The sequence below is a fragment of the Hermetia illucens genome, chromosome 1 (genome assembly GCF_905115235.1).
Source record: "Hermetia illucens chromosome 1, iHerIll2.2.curated.20191125, whole genome shotgun sequence".
Taxonomy (NCBI): domain Eukaryota; kingdom Metazoa; phylum Arthropoda; class Insecta; order Diptera; family Stratiomyidae; genus Hermetia; species Hermetia illucens.
The window spans coordinates 130,065,827-130,084,294 of record NC_051849.1 but is presented as its reverse complement, the minus strand read 5'-3'; the positions used below and the strand labels follow the sequence as shown (position 1 = coordinate 130,084,294).

Sequence of the window (18,468 nt, the reverse complement as noted above, 5' to 3'; positions counted from 1 at the left end):
AAAATATTTACTAAACGCTGTATCCGCAATAAATTGTCATATTATTCTGAATGGGAACGACAGCCATTTATAATCTAGCTAACATGGCTTCCATGGGAATTTGAAAGCATTTCGTTCATATTTGAACGTCGAATTGGGGATGTGGTCTAGCATCATGTGCATATATGAGTATGTCCACTTCAAATCCTTCACGTAACCCTTCAATTCACTTCCATAAAATGAAAGAAATTCTACGAGGAAAGCTCTTCATGTTTTGATTTATTTTTTATTTGCATAAGTTTTGAAAGAGTTGCTTCTGTGTATACGTAATGGAGTACTTTTTAGAAAAATGAGCGATACCAAAGCGCACATATTGTATGTGAATCCATTACCCAGTCCTTCAAAGAAAATCAATAAAACATAACTGAGATACACAAATTCTTCATATTACGATCGAAATAAGTTCACACCACCGAATCCCCCATTCCACAGAAACCTGTACAAAAGATTCGTAACCCTTTGCTTGACATTTTGCCCCCCGTGACGCAGGTTTCAGGCAAGAACAGATTCAACAGTATCGGAAATCGATAGCAGCACAGGGCACGAAACAAAATATCTTTTCGTTTCAAATCACAGCTACGCTATCGCCATGGGTGCCGGTGGATTTTCCAATTTATCCACAATCTAAGCTCCACCGTGCGCTCTCTGTAACTGGCTTCAATTTTGTATACGCATTATTCCTCGAAAGGACATACTACTTGGAACCTTCACCAGTGCGCGGTGGGGAATGGGTGTGAGGGTTATTCGTTCACGCTCAACTTCATCCGTTTTCGTGGTAGTAATTGCTTTGAAGGCCCATTGAATCCCAAAAATGGAGTACGAAGGAATGCCGCTGGCCATTTGGCTGACTCCCGAATTGGCAGCGAATCGGCTTTTGATTTTTATCGACCTAGGGAAATACTCGTGGGGTGAGAAATTACAGTGGATTACTATTCTGGCAACGCCTTGTTTGTTTTAGTTGAATTTGTTGGACGTTTTTATTCCATTAAAGTTCTACACAAACTCCAGGTTGTCGCTAAGAACATAAAAATTAGAGCGAAGGCGAGTGACGATAATAATGGATAGAGAGCCCTAGAGACCTGAAAACCTACCATAGAATATGAAACCCCTCTTCAGAATTTAATAAAGATATAGAGAGAATTTTCAATTAAATTCACGGCATAACCATCACCTATTATATTAAAGCTAAATTGTTAATTATATGCCAGATACTACTTTCACTGCAAAGCGTGACAGCAACTCACATTTTTGTTATACATAATACATGCATATGATAATATATTCTCATTTGGTTGTATAGATTACTACGCTCTTGACTTTTATGGGTGGTACAGGGATCAGATCAGACGTGGATCTTTAACCGCTGTCGAGTTGCTTCTGACATTTTTAATAGGTGTGCCCTAATAACCTGGTAGCCGTTTTCGTACAGGTTGACAGCGGAGTTTGGGTCCACGTTAATACATATATTGTTCCTATTTACTTGGTGAGCATAGGGCATCCATAAAGTCTTTTCTTGTTTGCGTGTTGTCCTTTTTACAATTCGAATTTCTCACGAACGATTCGAATTCGGGGTAATAAGATTAGGATGCTGACGCTGAAGCATGTAGGCCACTGCATCGACCAGGTTAAGGGACACCAGAATTATGTTGCACTGCGCACCACTGGGTAATTTCCATATAGAGAAGAAGTGTGCTTTGTATAAGAAACTAGATACAATCCAAACAGAGATCTTCCGTCGGTTACATTTTCTTTGTAATAAGCGGTTTGAATACCTAAAAGAGATGTATCTAGTGTAGATTATTGGCGGCACATTGTCCGGTCTCATTGCCCTTAACAATTGAACGGCAGCGAATACCTAAACGCATGGAAAATATCGTGATCAGCACCAGACTTTTTTGTTGATTGTACGCAACAAAAAGGGCACTGAAATTGTCTTCAAATCTAGTAAACATTATTTCTTAGTTGGTTACATAATTTTATATGCCACTTGCAAATTTCACTATAAAAAACAGAGAGACTTAGTACTAAGGTTGTACCCACCCGCTTTTGGGATTCAGCTGTCATTAAGCAATGGAAATCTTGCAATGCAACTTTATTCCCAAACCATATCATATGACAGAATGTATTCAACTCTTACACATCAACGTGGATTCACGAACCTAAAAAATTTAGATCTCTTATTATCGCTACGATTGTAGGCAATTGTAATTACATATCATTTTTGTTTCTTTGGCCTTTGCTCCGTTCATACATTGACCATACCATGGAAGACGCCCCTTTCACACTTTTTCCACGATCGTTGCAACTCCATATCGATAGCGGATTTCCTCATTTCGGATGTGATCAAGACGTGTTACGCACTAGTCCAGCGTAACATCTGCGTTTGAATTAATGCGAGAAGTGCATTCATTGTCTTTTATAGTCGGCCAACAGACAGACCAATAGAGGCCGAATGACCGGTAAATTCTAAATTTAAGACGCTCGTTAATACGTCATTCAAAAAGAACACCATTTGTGGAACGCCACTTCACCAGGTTGTGATTATGCGTGAATCAATTTCATAACGTAATTCTCCATTGGCTGATAGCATTGACCCAAATATTAAATCGCTTATTTCTGGGCAGGTCACTGTCGCTGACAGTGATAGTGCCTGTTTCAATCTGAGATTGTGTTCCATGAGCCATTCCATTTTTGATCAAGTTGCCCTAAATCATTTTTGCTATGAGACGCTAGGAAACATTATCTGAATAAAGCTTTGTAGCCAAATATCTCAATTGATAAATCGCTTACCTGGCCCGTTGACCCAGAAATTTTGCATAGGTCGGTTTGTGGATCGTGTTTTCAACTCCATTCCACGATTCTTCCACAATCGTAATGGTTGGTGATCGCATAATTCAGATCATTTGTTTTTCTTCTCAAAAAATCGCTATCATTTAACGCGCGGCGGAGCAGTGCGTTCGTCACGCCTTTTCATCACTTTGGGGTTCTTTGTAGAGCGCAGGTATGAATACGCCTTTTCCGAAGGACTCTTGAGAGTTTCATGGTCTTTCTAGTAAGGGTGCCCATATTTAGCGAGTAGACACGTATTTGATTTGGTCGAACTAACGCCGTTCTAACGCAGTCGATGCGTCAAGAATCTTTGCCAATTTCTCGACAGGACCGGGTCCCGTTCTGTGGCTTCGACTGAGATGAACGACTAGCATCAACACGATCTTTTTGTCTTCGAAGAAATTGAATGCGTTTTCTTCTTTGGTCGACTTTTTGCTGGACCTGTTACCAAAGAGATCAAAGATCAGAGATTCAACTTTACTTTATTTATCTCTTTCCCTGATCTCAGCATTTTGTTTTCATTTTACTGTAGACAGTGCAAAGTAAGTGGGCTTAGAACTAGCAAGCTATGCAAATAGCCCATGATATGTTAACATGCAATTTATCATTAATATAGGCTGATCAGGTAAGTAGAAATTGTTCTAAATAAAAACGGTTTTAGCACCAAATATCGCAGCCCAAAACAGCTTGCAGCCGTTCTTCCTTCGGTAGTCCAAAAATTTCACTCGCTTCAATAATCGCTCATAAAAGATATAGGGTGGCTTGAAAAGTGCAAGAAACACTTCCCGACGATTCACAATCGTAACACATGTAGTGAAATGCTAGTTCTCATGAATGAAATAGCTAGCCAACATAATATACCACTTCGGACTTCACAATAACGGTAAAATTATCCCAGCTGACAATGCGCTCTGTGACATGGGGTTTAAAAATATCACGGGCTGCATCAAATTACAATCTCAAGGAATTTGAAAACTAAATTGAAGTCCACTAGAGTTCAATTTTGTCACTGATATTTTTGTTCTCCGATAAAATTCGTGTATTGTCTCTCAACGAATTATGGCAGACATAGTCGGACTGACAACGGTGACACACATGTAGCTTTCCGTAATACCAACGCTAAATGTGCTTGAATTGTTGTGCCCAAAATTTATAAATGCAAATATATCAGGGCGGTATAGTTCCAGGGAGAAACGTTGATTGGTACCCACCATGGAGCATAAAACCTGGGAAACGTCTGCTCAACCAACAACAACAGCTCTACTACCAAACCCTATCTCCTCCTACACGTGGTCAGTGGTCAGAGCTCTCTCTTAACGAAAAGCTGCAGACGGAGAAAGATGAAAGCGGGTCTCCCGTGTCTAAAACCGGGACAAATTGTACCAACTGGTCCTCCAGGTTGGGGGTTGGGTAGGGCTGACAACCCTACACGGAAAATAATTTGTTATGAAACCACAACAGGAGCCTCGGACTGGACGGATAACACAACGAAGAACCCGGCAACGACAAAGGAATAACGATTTGCGTTAGCCGATACCCCGTCTGAATATAGGGCTTCCTGGAGATCGGTCGCAACACAATATATTATAGTGGCCATCAAGTAAACCATGTGTTCGGAGTAGCCAAAAAAATTAAACCTGCTGTTATCGGCTTTGAAAAGATAAGCAAACGGCTATACGCTTGCGAGGCAAATTTAGAAATATAAGCCTCATTAACGTTCACACCAATACAGAGGAGACTGCAGAGTCGGAGAAGGATACATTCTACAAGATAGTGGAACGAACCCTCGAAGCCTGTCCCAGATATGATATCAAAATCATACTTAGGGATTTTAATAGCCAAGTAGGGACGGAGCCCGTATTCAGGCGATACGTTGGCTCCCATAGCTTACACCAAAATACAAATGACAATTAGCAGTGTCACACGAAATGGTTGTTGGAAGTACGTGGTTTGCACGGAAAGCGGTCCACAAACAAATGTAGGCCCCTCCAGACGCGACCACTTTCAAGCAAATTGACCACGTGTTGATCGAACGGCGCCAACTCTCAGCCTTGATGAATGCCAGAACATACAAGGGGGGGCAATATAGACTCGGATCACTATCTCGTTGGCAAGGTGCTCCGGGCTCGAATGACAACACCACCTAGAATCCCTTCTGACAATCAGGTGAGAGTTAACACTGAAGCCATTAACAACACAGCAGTCCGCAACACCTATAAGAGGGAAATCGATGCCGAAATAACCGCAGTCAACAGAGATCCTGGAGATTAAACATCAACAAATGATCTTCACAATCACCTGAAGAACGTTATCATGGATACGGCCACAAACATATTTAGCCCCAACCGCAAAAAGAGTTTGAACGCTGGTTTGACAATAAATATAAGCTAGCAACGGAATGGAAGAATGTTGCATATCGAGTAATGTAATTGTCAAAGGACGCGTAATTCTCAAAGGACGCGCTCACCCGTCGAGACTTATCACGAACTCCGGCGAGAGGAGAAGCGACTTCACAGACGGAAAACGGAAGCCCGACAGAACCAACAAATTTGTGAACTCGAAAAGTACAGAGAGCAACCGCATCAGGCACGGAAGTTTCACCAACAAGATCCTGCTGCCTTACACACCGCGCTCATCCTGCCGAGACAAAGAGGGAAATATAATTTCCGACCGAATGGGCATATTGAAACGATGGGTTGAGTACTCTGATGAATTCGCCGATGTTCCGGTTGTTCACTAGCAACCGGAACATCGGCGAATAGGAGGTCCCGCCAACTGAAGACGACGGACAAATACTGCCACCACCAAGTTTAGGAGAAACAGTCCGTGCAATTCATCGGCTAAAAAATCATAAGTCTCCAGGAGCCCATGGAATTACAGTCGAATTGGCTAAATATGGAGGCGACCAATTAGACCAAATGATTCATCAACTTGTGCTCAACGTGAGGGGCAGCGAATCAATGCCTGAAGACTGGCGAAAAGGCATTATCTGTCTCATAAATAAAAAGGGAGATATCACACAGTACAGCAATTATAGAGGTATCACGTTGCTGAATACCATCTTTAAGATATTCTCCGCTATCTTGCTAGGCCGGATAGCCCCATACGCCCAGAACATCATTGTCTTATACCGAAATGCTTCATTCCAGGCAAATCAGCGATAGATCAGATTTTCTGTCTGCGGCACACGATGGAAAAACTGTTGGAATAAGGACATCAGTTGCACCATATACATGCCAGGGCCATGAGAGAATTGAGTATCCCGACGAAATTGATAAGATTGACTGGGCTGACCCTATCCAATGCGCGAGGTCAGATAAAGGCAGCAGGATCATTCTCCAGAATATTCGACATCAACAACGGTCTACGACAATGGGATACCCTATCATGCGTGCTCTTTAACCTTGCCTTCTTGAAAGATATCCGTCATGCTGAGGTAAAAGCGAGGGGTACGATCCCCTTTATCTACTGGCGTATGCTGACGACATCGACATCATGGGAAGAGCCACCCGAGACATACAAACTGCCTTCATCCAGATCGACAAGGCGGTGCGAGATCTTGGGCTACACATCAATAAGATAAAGTATATGGTGGCAACGTCCGCACCAAAAGTCAACCAACGAACAACATCAAACCACACTGGTCAAACGAGAAGAATATTAGATCTTCTGTTTCTTCAGCTTTTTCCCGTTCAGAAGCGGGGTCGGCTCGTCGTGATCGGTTTCGCCATTTGGCACTATCGAATTCCCGATCTGGGTGCAATCTCGAGGCTTTTAAATCCCCATCTAGTGTATCCAGCCACCGTTGTTTCGGCCGTTTACCATCGACTTCGATCTTCAGACCAATCTTGTCAAGTGAATTCTCGTTAGCACGAATTATGTGATCAGACTATCGAAGACGCCTCTCTCACAACTTTTCAGGATCGGTGCAATCCCATAACGATCGCGGATATCCTCATTTCGGATGTGATCAAAACGGTGACGCCACTAGTCCAATATAACATCTTCGTCACCATTATCGCAAGACGCCGTTCTTTGTCTTTTATAGTCGACCAATACTCAGAACCATAGAGAGCGACAGGACGGATGACATCGCGGTAAATTTAAGATTTGAGACGTTCGCTGATTCGTCGATCACAAAGAACACCAGTTGTGGAAAGCGACTTCATCCAGGTTGCGTTAATGAGTGAAGCAATTTCATAACGCAGTTCTCCATTGGGTGATAGCGCTGACCCGAGGTATTTAAATCGCTCAGTTCTGGGCAGGTAACTGCCGCTGACAGTGATTGTGCCTGTTTCAAGGGGATCGGTCGTCAAAAATTCAGTTTTGTTTAGATTCAAGTTGATACCGTGTTGCATGAGGCGATCATTCCATTTTTGGGCAAGTTGCTCGAGATCATTTTTGATATCAGATGCTAGGAAAACATCACTTGCATAAAGCAGCAGGACATTGGATATCCAAACAGGAAGAATAAAGATAGGAGACTACAACTTTGAGACCGTTAATAGTTTCTCCTAACTAGGCTCGAAAATCGCAACTGATAACAGCTACGATGATGATATCCGCGCACGGTTGTTGGCAGCCAACAGAGCCTGTTGCTTACAAAAGCTGTTCCGTTGTGGCGCAGCATGGTTAAAAACATTAACAATGGCGCTGAAAGAAGTTCCGTTGGTTGGAGACAGAGGGACTGCATGAAAAACCAACCGGTCTCTTTTGCTCCAGCCGTCATGTTGAGTGCACGCAGTCGTGTGATGTATTTAAATCAAACATATTATTTCCTGAATTATAAAAAGAAAAATATTAAGTTGAGTTTAGTGGTACTTGGCGTCGGATGAAATACTAGATTAAGGGAGCAAGTCCCGAAACCACACCTTGTGCATTAAACGGTTTCCTCTGTAGCTGTGAATCGAAAATATAAGCTAATTAAATGCTTACACGTGAAGTGTCGATAGTCGAAACGAAGCAAAAGAGGCAAATTTATTGCCCAGCAGAGACAGTGACAGTGACCCTGCAGATTACTGGAAGTAAACAACAGGATGTAGACTCTAATTTTACCTGTTTTATTGCATTTTGGGAAGTTTTAAATAAATTCAGCAGGTAGCGTATCTACAGTACTCTATGCATGAGGGGTGTTTCAGAGAAACTATCGACGGCACAAAAAGGGAGATGCTTCTTTCTGGAAATATCTCGGAGGGTTTTCGCGGGAGCGTTGGAATGCATTCTGTCAGTGACAATATTTCTTCTTCGAGATTTTCCCTTAAGGTGCCTTGACCGAAAAACGAAGGTGAGTTCAATTAACTATGTAGGTCGCCTTTTCTCGAACATTTTCACTGCACTTATAAAATCCGCTTCTCCTCACAATAGCCAACGGGGAGTTCTTATTCCGATGTCCCGCCGTACTCTTTTTATTTGTATTAATGGACGAAATATGGTTGCGTTGCTTTTGAGGAAGTTGCTGACGAGCTCGACACCAAGTGAAGCAGCGATTAATCCATCTTGACTATTTGGTCCTAAATCGGCAAATATAATTACCTCACTACTGCGTTCAAAATGAAGTTGTTCAGTTGGAAGTTAGAAGGTAACCGCCGCTATCGCTCAAAAGTTCTAGTTTGTGATAATAGCAACAATAATCGTTGGCGCGACAATCCAATTAGAGCACTTCATTCAAGACCGTGACGTTTCAAGTCGTGGCCGAATTACGGGTTTTGGAGGCCTTACCAAATTTATGTTTCTTCACGAAGAAATCTGGGAAGGTTTGTTCTCAGTTTCAGTGGAAAGTCTGCACCCAATGTCTGAGATACCGCCAGCTAAAAAGGAGAGTGCGACAACTCCTTTAATGAGAGGAAAACGAAGCCTGAAAACGGAGAGAAGGCCACAATGGGCACAGTAAACTCTCTTCTGTTAGGGCAGTAGCAAATGTAATCCTGGAGGAAAGCGACTGTTTGATTTTATCACTTCAGCTGGTGTCACGATCGCTAAAATAGTGTGCGCCCCTAGTTAAACTCCCGGAACTCACAACGTGAATATATAAGGCACGTAAAACGTTCGAAGCGAGACTCTTTTAGAGCATACTCTGAAGTTGTAAGGGCAATTCCGGACACTGCGAGAGCGGTCGTTACCAATGGAACGATGAAAGTTGCCATACATACTACCCTTTGTAAGAGTCTTGCATGAGCGGTATTTATCCAGCGGTGCTAAAGGAGGGTACAGAGCACATAGAGTAATTTCTATGAAATATTTTTCGAAGATATCTGCTTTGGGCTACGTGCTAACCTTTTGGCAGAAAATTAGGATAATCTTGATACTTAAGCCTGGGCGAGATGACTACTCAAATGCAAAGAACTTTAGGTAAATCAGCTTGACATTATTTTTAATGAACTGTTTACAGACACTGGCTCAGCTTCACATTCGCAAGATGGCGCTAAGAAAACCAACACGTTTACCAGGGGCAAAAACCCTGTGAGCCTGCTCTTCATCCATTGATTGTAAAGATAGAAGACATTGCTTGGGATGGGGATGATCGTGGACATTGAAGGCGCGACTTCGCGCCCTACCAAAAGCAGAGACTGCTGCTCTTATATCTTTATCCTCCTGGTTTGATGTTGTTGGTTGGTTGGCTTTCGGTGCTGACGTTGCCACCATGAACTTTGTCTTACCTTTATTGATGTGCAGCCCAAGATCCCGCGCCGCCTTGTCGATCTGGATGAAGGCAGTTTGTACGTCTCGGGTTGTTCTTCCCATGATGTCGATATCGTCAGCATAGGCCCGTAGTTGGGTGGAATTAAAGAGGATCGTACCTCTTGCATTTACCTCAGCATCACGGATCACTTTCTCCAGGGCTAGCTTAAAGAAGAGGCATGATAGGGCATCCCTTTTTGTAGACCGTTGCTGATGTCAAATGGTCTTGAGAGTGATCCTGCTGCTTTTATCTGACCTCTCACATTGGTCAAGGTCAGCCTAGTCTTACCTGTCAATTTCGTGGGGATACCGAATTCTCTCAGGGGCGTATACAGTTTTACCCTGGCTATACTATCAAAAGCGGCTTTAGACTCGATGAAAAGATGCTGCAACTGTTCACATTCCAACAGTTTTTCCATCGTGTGCCACAAATCTGGTCTGTTGCTGATTTTCCTGCAGTGAAACCTTTTTGGCATGGGTCAATGATGTTCTGGGCGTATGGGGTTACCTGGCCTAGCAAGATAGAGGAGAATATTTCATATATGGTACTCAGCAACGTGATACCTCTATAATTGCTGTACTGTGTGATATCTCCCTTTTTATGTATGAGACAAATGATGCCTTTTCGCCAATCGTCAGGCATTGATTCGCTGTCCCTCACCTTGAGCACAAGTTGATGAACCACTTGGTGTAATGGGCGCCTACATATTTAAGCCGATGGATTGCACGGACTGGCAGTATTTGTCCGTCGTCTTCAGTTGGCGGGACCTGCAACTCACCGATGTTCTGGTTGTTCAGTAGTTCATCAAAGTATTCAACCCATCACTCCAATAAGCCCATTCGGTCGAAAATTAGATATCCCTCTTTATCTCGGCAGGATGAGCATCGCGGTGTGTAAGGCTTCATCCTGCTGACTTGTTAATAAAACTTCCGCGCCTGGTGCGGTTGCTCTCTGTACTTTTCGAGTTCACAGATTTTTTGGTTCTCCCAGGCTTCCGTTTTCCGTCTGTGAAGCCGGTTCTCCGCTCGCCGGAGTTCGTGATCAGCCTTTACGCGAGCCCGTTCAGAATTCATCAAGACTGAAAGGTGGCGGCGTTTGATCAGCACCCGGTCAATTTGGTTGAAATTGGTCCCGTCTGGAGAGGCCCACGTTTGTTTATGCACCGCTTTCCGTGCAAACGAAGTACTTCCACCAACCATTTCGTGTGACATTGCTAATTGAATAATCCGTAGTCCGTTATCATTTGTATTTTGGGGTAAGCTATGGGAGCCAACGTATCGCCTGAATACGACCTCCATCCCTACTTGGCTGTGAAAATCCCCAAGTATGATTTTAATATCATATCTGGGACAGGCTTCGAGGGTTCGTTCTACAGCCTCGTGGAAGTTATCCTTCTCCGACTCTGTAATCTCCTGTGTAGGAGCGTGAACGTTAATGAGGCTTATATTTTTAAATTCGCCTTGGAAGCGCAGAGCGCTTATGTTTTCAAAGCCGATAACAGCGGGTTTAATTTTTTTGGCTTACTAAGAAACCTACTCCGAGCACATGGTTTACTGAATGGCCGCTATAATATATGGTGTTGTGACTCTTCTCCAGGAGACCGGACCCTTTCTAATGCGTCTCCAGCAATGCTGTTACGTCAGCCCTATGTTGCGACAGGGTATCGGCTAGCTGCTTGGCATCTCCATCTCTATACAGGGAGCGCACGTCCCATGAGAAAATGCGCAAATGGTTATTCCTTTGTCGTTGCCGTAAAATCCATCCATTGCGATTCTCCTGTTTTGGCTTCGTAACAAGTTTTTTCTATGTAGGGTTGTTGGTTGGTTGTACATTTTGCCCGATTTTGGGCGGTTACACATTCTTAATATCAAGGGTCACCACTGTGTATTGATTGAAAGGGTTTTTGATTATAGGTCCCGAGGGGACGGAGATGCCTTGAAGTTTAGTGCCAGGGCAGAGGCAACTCATCAGATGCTGCCTCACCTCTGCCGTTGCAGTAGCGTGACCGAAGTGGTTTCCATTTGGTCTGCTCCGACATCAAGTGGTTGTGGACTTGGGACTCGTCAATTAGTCCCTAAACAAACATTTTCTAGCTTCACCAGCTTTGGTTTTATATTGATAGACCAGTAGCTCGTCATTACAAAGCTACTACTAAGTAGCTAGGGAGTAAGTTGCTCCCGAAATATATATATACACAGTAAAATAAAATTGTGTTTTGGAGTAAGCTACTGGTCTATCAATTTTAGACTTAACTACAAATAGAGGACAATATCTAACCTCTTTGGTTTTAAGTGTAGGATTTATTTTTGATAGGTATAGTTCGTACCTACGTTGTATTTTGCGCACTATGAAAATTAGCGTATAACTCCTACGAACCGCTTCGTTTACGCTGCTCCCAAAGCAGAGGTGAGGCAGTGCCTAGTGGGTTGACTCTGGGCTTGTGCGAAGCCATAAACCATCTTAGTCGCCTCTTGATTCTTGATATGTGCGTGCTAAGCCCGAAAGAGAAGTTCGTGGGCCGAAACAGGGGAAGTAAGTTGCTCTGCATTTGGTCTGGTCCGGCAGGCAGGACACCTCAAACCCTAGACAAAAAATTTTCTGCAAAACAGTTTAGCTGCGTCAAGAGCTGAGCGCTCCTTAGGAGGCAAGCAGCGAGTTATCGAGTCGCAAATTTGCCTCTGAGGAACTTTGTAGTCAGGAAGCAGATTGATGTGTATTTGGTTTCAGAATCGACACCTACGTTTCCTACTTCCACTCATTGAGGAGTTGCAAAATGTTTAGTAGTATTCATAGGATTCTCATGCCTGATGAGGGATAGCAGCTATGCGTGAATACATCATCGCTCTTATGAAAATTTCTCTATTCAAAATGTTCGGATCTCTCAAATCCATATTGCGGCTCTTCCAATTACATATATTTCCCATATCGTGCTGGAGGTTTTTATATTGTCCACATTTGATTGCGATAACGACTCCAATTTCTTAAACCGTCTTGGATAATAAGATCTGGACAGGAGTTTCGTTTGCGCGATATATTTAGGACTACACACTTGGTTAGCCTCATGATATTGCCTGTTATGTACTCGCTATCGCATACAATGTGGCCGATCTTGCTATAATTAACATTGCCCCTGGGATTTTTTTTATTCAACTCGAGCTAGGATCTCCTGGACTGTTAGAGCCCTGTTAACACCTGTTTTCTACGTGTTGCGTAAAGTCGACTCTTATGCGGATTATCTGGGATACTTTTGCGATTTGAGTGGCCATGGTTTAGAACTTGCCGAACTTCTTTCTTAGAAAAGGAAAACATAGTATTCTCATTTATATTTCCTTTTTGTTAATTGTAAAATGGAACGAGTTGCTCGAGAAAGCGGGCAGATTCAAATAATGAGTATATTCTAGTCGCTTATGCATCTATTTTAATTGTAAACTTCTGTATGTTGAACTCTGGCTCTGAAAACTGATGCTAAGGCTATTCCCCATACAGTACTCAAGGGGACGAATCTGAAATTCGAATGAGCTGAAGAAAAATAATGCACAATGGAACTTTCAGCTATGTATGAATGGGGCATATAAGAAAACCAGAGCGCTTTCATTCAGGAGAGGACCAACTTCCGCTAATAATGCTATCACAGCTATGACTAAATAAATTTAATGCATTTAGGAGAAAACCAACAAATAGCCAACTTTCCAGATAGAAACCAAATGGCTTCTGGTAAAATATAGTATTGTTGTTCCTCATTTATGATATCTAACTAAATTAATTTTCCTTCTGTTTTCCAGGTGAGAAACATGGGGTAGACCATCCAGCCAACCTTGGTATTTGAAGATACGAATGGTGTTCAAAACCATTATATAATCATCCATGCATGCATGCTTCCTTTGAACCCGGTTTGGTAAGTAAGAGGAGCGATAAACCGGTGAAATACTCTTAAGATACGGAATTTAAGAAGGTTTTCCTATGTTGCGGTTTGCTGAAATCGACTTTTTCTTCAATATATAGATTGAAAGGATAATATGTTGAGAGCATACTGCAGAAATTCTAGATTCAAAGTATTTACCAATTTACAGCAAATAGAAAAGCATGCGCCATGTTGATGTGCATACCAAACGGAAGCGTTGAATGCGTTTTTCTCAAAACTACATTTTTTTAACTGGGGAGCACAACTAAAATACTGTTGAACCAATCGAGCCGAAATTTTTGCACGTTATTCTACATATCAGTAGTATTTTTCTGCAGCACGTGTTTGTATTTTCGTCCATAATCCCCATCTATCGTTGCCGGCGACCTTAATGGTCTTGTGGGTGAAAAGACAGACGGTAACAGGTGCCATGGCGGAAAGGAGTTCGGAGCGCGCAATGAGGGTGGCGAGCGTATAATCGATTTTGCGGACACCCATGACCTTGTACTTATGAATAGATGGTTCATCAAACGATGGTCTCATCTTCCTACATTTTATAGTGAGAACAGTAAAATGCAAATCGACTATATTTTCATAAGACGCCGACATTTTACCACTGTCACTGATTGCAAAGTCGTTCCCTATGAGACCATCGCACCTCAACATGGGCCGTTGATTGCCGTTCTGCGAATTAAGCCACCGATAAAACAGCGTGAGGAACGCATTACCCCGCGCATTAAATGGTGGCGATTTGGTGAGAAGAAAGAAGAAACGATCTCACTCATACGATTGCCGACAATGACGAATGTGGAAGAATCATGGAACCAAATGAAAAACACGAACCACAAAGCGGCCTTTGCAACCCTCGGCGTCACCAAGCCGGGTAGGGGGTAAATCAACCGAGATACTTGGCTTTGAAATGATGATGCTCAGTCGGGATTGTGAGAGAGATCTGTATCGACTTGCTAAAAGCTGTAATGAACGCACACATGATATCGAACACTTCTGTTGCGTTAATGACAAGAACGGTACTTTGCTTACCAACCGTCGAGCCGCAACGGATAGATGACGAGAATGCTTCGAGCAGATTTCAACTGAAGAATTTGCTCATCCCCCACTTGCACAATCATCGCCGACATTTGGACCAGTTCCATTTGTGAACGCAACTGGTGCTCATAGGTGGCGGTGAGGATGACGGGGCGGCAACCCTGTCAGCCAAACCAAAACCAAGTGGCCGTGGAGAACCTGCATAATGGTGGCACCGGGAGACGCTGTACCCACTTTGCCTTCCCGGCCGTGATGCAGTAGGCAAATGCTACAAAGGCCTAATCAGGGCAGTCAGACCCGAGTCTGCACGGGGACTCATCTGAAAAGGTAAATTGGTCACGAAACCTTACCAGGGGTATACTAGTACCATGAAAACCGGAATAGCCCCTGGACTCTCATACTTCGGGTCAACTTCCGTTGTATGTGAGTATAGCTCGATTGTTTGCGGTTGGCCCCCTCGTGGGAGTTTCATGCTGGTTGTGGTTATGCTCAAGCGAGAAGAGACCTTCGGGCCTCGGCGTGGTGTTGCGTTTCAACACGGGTGCAGTACTCCTTAGTTCGGTAGAGATTTAGGTATGTCTTGCATCCACCAGTATGAATGCTAAGCCATGCACTTGGTGTAGATTGGTACCGTTGTTGCTTGTTTCAGCGGGGCTTTGATTCTGGTCAAAAATTCAATCCGTGTCCTATAAAGACCGTGGGATTAAATCTTCCTGACAAGTGCTCACGTAAAACTCTCAAGGACTTAACTGTCAGCGTAACTGAAGTCGAGGAGGCAATGAAACGAATGAAAAGCCACAGGACCTAACGACATCGCATCTGAGCTCTGAAAAGCGAAGAGCTGGGACCCAACACTGTGGTTCAGTGAATTCTTTAACCGGGTTATTCAGGAAGGAAGAACACTGTCTGCCTGGCAAGAAAGTACCACTGTTCCAATATGGAAAAAGAAAGGTAGTCCAGCAGAATGTTCAAATTACCGTCCGATCCGATTACTTGCCCATACCATGAAGATTTTTGAACGCATTCTTGACAATCGCGTATGCGGAATCGTTGAAATAACCTTCAATCAAGGCGGGTTTGTCAAAAACTGTGGAACTACTGACACAATACACGCTGCACGGTTACTCATGGAGCAACACTGTGAGAAGCATCGCTGTCTTTACATTGCATTTCTGGATCTAGAGAAAGCGTTTGATCGTGTGTCACACGAACTTATCTGGTACGCTTCACGACAAGACTTAGTACCAGAAGAACTCATGCGCTGGATTCAATTTCTCTACCACGATCCGAAAAGTAAAGTTCGAAGTATGGCGGGTGTATCATATTCGCTTCGTGTCTCTGTTGGTGTTCATTCAAGAAGTACCACTCCCCTTTGTTCTTGTTATGGACACCATCACACGGGATATCTTACGTCCAGCGCCCTACACACTGCTTTATACAGATGATGTTTTCCTAGCATCTGATAGCAAAAATAATCTCGCAACTTGTCCAGAAAATGATCGCCTCATGCAACACGGTCTCAGATTGAATTTAAACAAAACGTAATTTTCCGATTCCGAAATGAGGACATCCCCAATCGTTGTGGGGTTGCACCGATCGTGGAAGGGTTGCGAGAGAGGCGTCTTCGATGGTATGGTCACGCACTTCGTGCTAACGAGAATTCACTTGCCAGGAGTGGTCTGAACATCGAAGTCGATGGTAAACGACCAAAAGGCAGGCCTAAGCAACGGTGGCTTCATAAGCTGAATGAGGATTTGAAAGCCTCGAGATTGCACCCAGATCGGGCATTCGATAGAGCCAAATGGCGAAATCAATCGCGACGAGCGTACCCCGCTTGTGAATGGGACAAAGACTGAAGAAAAAGAAGAAGATTCTGAACTTCGATGAAAAGTGGACACGATTTTTGACGATTTTTTTTCTCAACCCCGTCATTTGAATATTTAGTTAAGATAAAATTATAATCGTGGTTCATACGATAGGGACAAATATACATATATATAATATATGTTATGCATCTTGAACTATTTTTAAGCACTTTAGCTTTAAATATAACTTTCTCTAAAGGTCTCTAAAGAATACTGGGATCTAGTGACATCTTTAAGATTACGATAAAATGATGAACGATTTAGAGATGCAAAACATTTTCGGAATTTTCTAAAAATCTTTACCTGCACATGTCTATATGACTGATTTGAATTTCCGAGCTAAAATTTGCTTTCTAACGAACTCTCCCTAAAATGTTGTATTATATTTTATCCTAGTCGAGGAATTCGCCCCTGCAAAAGCAATCATCTTAAGGAAAGCTAGCGAAAATTCCAAGGGTAAAAGGGTAATTTATAATGCCCGAAATTTTCCTTATATTTTTTCCAGTGACTTACAGTGTCTATCTGGAAGCTTGTTGAATATTATTGTTAATCTCGCAAATGATGTTATCCAAGAAGTTTGTCGTCTCTTCTCCTGTCGTTCAGCTTTTGCCCGGAATTTTGTCCGCTTGTAGTGTTTACATAATTAATTATATTGATAAATTGTCTCCCCGGCAGGGCAAGCGTTTTCAGTTCTCGAATCTTCCATTCAGTCAAGCATAGCATCACATGGATTTCTTGAAATTTAAAAGTCATTTGGATTTCCTGAAATTCTGGCCGAGGAATGAGACCCAAGAAAAAGCGTATTGTCAATAATTTTTTTAGAGCAAGACAAACGGAAAGCTTACTTTATTATTTACAGTGCCATTTAGTGATAAACCAATGAAGGATGTAATTCGAAAAATTTGCGGAGAAGATAATATTTAGTGATTTTTTGTGATGACTCCTATAACATCCCAGCTGGAAATCCGAAGTGGAACAATAAATGAATACCGCAAGTGAGTCGTTATGAATTCGCAGAGAAAGTAAAAAGGTTCTCAAGCAAGAAAGCAATCAGAAAATATTTTAGAACTGCCCGTTTGGATAAAATAGTGAAGAAATTTTCACGAACAACTTCATCAAACATAACAAAAAATATTGTCGGTCGAATATAGTCTTTCAACTTTTACCTCGATTCAGCAAAGTTGCGTATCTTGTTCACATTTCTCTATTCCTATACGATTCCCGGGCATCCTAAAAACTGCCAGCTGATTTGCAGACGGAATTATTCAAAATTTTATAGTTTGATAAATCTGAGCTGAAACGCTCCTTTTGACAAACAAATAGGGAAATAAAATTACAAACAAGTCGGAATACCGGAAGCTCGGCGCTTCAGATATAAAGGCTTTGTGTTCATGCGTGTTCATTATGCGAGTAACTTTGTGCAAATTTTTCCATTCGTATATAGCTAAGAATGCAAAATGTTCCGTCATGTGTTGCCAAATAAAACATACATTAAAGACATAAATATTGTACATAAAATTGGTCTAACGCATTTTCACGCATTTCCACTTGCACGAAAGCATACATACGTACATGTCCACCTTATTGAATACTAGTTTTCAAAGTAAAATAGCCAAAAAAAAGAAATAAAAATGATAATCTATAACTTAATATTTTAAGATTAGTAAATGTTGGGATGGAAAATAGGAAATTGAAAGGAGAATATTGAAGGTGTTGCAAGAAGCTAAGTAGGAGAAAAAATAACTATACTGAAAACAAGGAAATGAACCCCTCGTCAACTCATCATAGGACAAAGCAAACGAAAAGGATAGGAATGCTGCAACGCCGTGGAGGAGCCGACGTGCCCTATAACCAGTTAGTTGAAATCCTACTCTCCTCAATCACGCTCTTTGTTTGCCAGAGATCAGCAGCGATGTCTTCAAGTATAATGGTTTGCCCCATTCATTCCATTTGTTGGATTGCTTCTTCGACTTCTGTAGCAAAGATGGAATTGCTCCAAATTTCGGTTGTGCTTGAGAAAACGGAAAAAAATTTCCCTGTTTTTTGCTCAAAATATTCCAGCCATCGAATCCTCATGGCTGGTCGCTCGAAAGAACATTGTAAACAGG

The 18,468-nt window shown here is 42.4% G+C and overlaps 1 protein-coding gene across 12 annotated transcripts in view; it reads left to right on the top strand.

Moving 5' to 3' along the window:
* Nucleotides 1-18,468, top strand: part of LOC119657839 (potassium voltage-gated channel protein Shaw) — a 354,266-nt gene that overhangs the window by 164,895 nt on the left and 170,903 nt on the right. For 3 of the 12 annotated variants that reach the window (XM_038064984.1, XM_038064977.1, XM_038064991.1), the window contains one exon: nt 13,330-13,442. The exons of the other annotated variants lie outside the window; for them this stretch is intronic. The gene's annotated coding sequence lies outside the window, so the exon portion shown is untranslated. The remainder of the gene's footprint in view (nt 1-13,329; nt 13,443-18,468) is intronic. 12 annotated transcript variants of the gene reach the window in all.